Source organism: Cicer arietinum, unplaced genomic scaffold, assembly GCF_000331145.2.
Source record: "Cicer arietinum cultivar CDC Frontier isolate Library 1 unplaced genomic scaffold, Cicar.CDCFrontier_v2.0 Ca_scaffold_5046_v2.0, whole genome shotgun sequence".
NCBI lineage: Eukaryota > Viridiplantae > Streptophyta > Magnoliopsida > Fabales > Fabaceae > Cicer > Cicer arietinum.
In genome coordinates, this window is record NW_027338695.1 from 1 (window position 1) to 1,829 (window position 1,829).

The window sequence follows — 1,829 nt, forward strand, 5'->3', positions numbered from 1 at the left end:
TTATGTTATTTATCAAATATGTTACAAATTGTTAAAAGTATAAATAATATTTGAACTTCAATTCAGGACTTCTTCTATAAAGAAGAAATCCTTCAAAAAATTGACATATACCTCGTTATGTGATGAATACATGGTATTCTTTAGTAAAAGGCGAAAGAATAGTTCGCTTTGTATTCACCACAAGGCTGTTTGTTTCAATTGAAATGGTTGTACAATATTTATATTAACATGAATATGTGATTGTTTGTGATTATTACCGATGTGGGACTATATTATATATTAATATTATAACAACATAACAAGGATATCTAGATGTAAGTGATTAACATTACAAGGGTATCTAGATGTAAGTGATTAACATTGTGTCTCCAAAACTGTTTTTAAATTTTAATTATCTCTACATTTAAGTTGGAGTATTCATTATATTATATTCTTCTTTCTATATATTGGTGCACAAACCTTTATTCTTGTCATTGATTTGAATTTTTGAAGGTTTAAGAATTTATGGGTGTAGAACTTGTCCTTTCTAGGTTTCACAAGTCTCTATAATATGATCATGATTTGAGAACATATGACCATCTATATAACTCTCCCTACGATAAAAAATGCACAATATTTAAATAAATAAGATGAATTTGTTTATTAATAAGAACGTCGCTATATATATTGAATTATAAGGAAGTTTTGTTAATTATATTTATTTAACATTATTATAAAAACTAATTAGATGAATTATAATAAACTGAGTGATGACGAAAATGACATAAATATTAAGCCATTGGGACAAATGCACTTGTTGGATGAACTATAAAAACCCAAATGGATTAGAATAATGTCACCCTCCATATACTTGTTTTGCTGTTGGATTAGAATAATGTCACCCTCCATTTTTTAGTGCACTTGTTGGATGAACTATAAGAACCCAAATGCATTAGTATATTTGTTTTGCTGTTGTAAAAAATACTTTGAATAATGGATTAAACTATTATATTTCTCACTAATGAACTTATCTTGAAATAATAAGATCTACCTTGAGGATTCTTCTATGTGGACATGATAAAGGCTGAGTGGACCAAACATTTATTTTTGTCATTAATTTTTATTTTTTAAGGCTCATGAACAAATGATTTCTAGGCTATAAATAATTTAAATAAACAGATTAAATCTTCAAATAAATGGTTAAATATTTTGTTTAGACAAATATCAAACTTTTATAGTAAAAAAGATTATCTAAGATATATAAGTTAATGACAAGTGTATATAGTGTTTTATACTTATTTATTGGTTTATCATGATCTATTGTAGCTTGAATAAACAGAATAAAATTATTAACCAAACTACCTATGCTTGATTCATGTCAAAACTAAGCTTCAACTTAAAATGTTTCAATTAGTTTTTAAAATTATGTTATTGATCAAATATGTTACAAGTTGTTAAAAGTATAAATAATATTTAAACTTCAATGCAGGACTTCTTCTATAAGGAAGGTATCCTTTAAAAAATTGACATATACCTCGTTATCTGATGAATACACGGTATTCTTTAGTAAAAGGCGAAAGAATAGTTCACTTTGTATTCACCACAAGGCTGTGTGTTTAAATTCAAATGGTTGTACAATATTTATATTAACATGAATATGTGATTGTTAGTGATTATTACCGATGTGGGACTTTATTATATCTTAACATTATAATAACATAACAAGGATATCTAGATGTAAGTGATTAATATGGTGTCTGCAAAACTGGTTTAAAATTTTAATTATTTGTATATTTAGGTTGGAGTATTCATTATATTATATTCTTGTTTCTATATATTGGTGCGCAATT

At 25.8% G+C, this 1,829-nt stretch overlaps 2 non-coding genes across 2 annotated transcripts; both read right to left on the bottom strand.

The window, feature by feature from the left end:
* Positions 1-67: 67 nt before the first annotated feature.
* LOC113785134 (U5 spliceosomal RNA) lies at positions 68-187 on the bottom strand. Its single transcript, XR_003471264.1, has one exon. It is a non-coding gene; the product is annotated as a U5 spliceosomal RNA (small nuclear RNA).
* A 1,282-nt stretch (positions 188-1,469) lies between these two features.
* On the bottom strand, positions 1,470-1,589 carry LOC113785135 (U5 spliceosomal RNA). Its single transcript, XR_003471265.1, has one exon. It is a non-coding gene; the product is annotated as a U5 spliceosomal RNA (small nuclear RNA).
* Between the last annotated feature and the right edge of the window lie 240 nt (positions 1,590-1,829).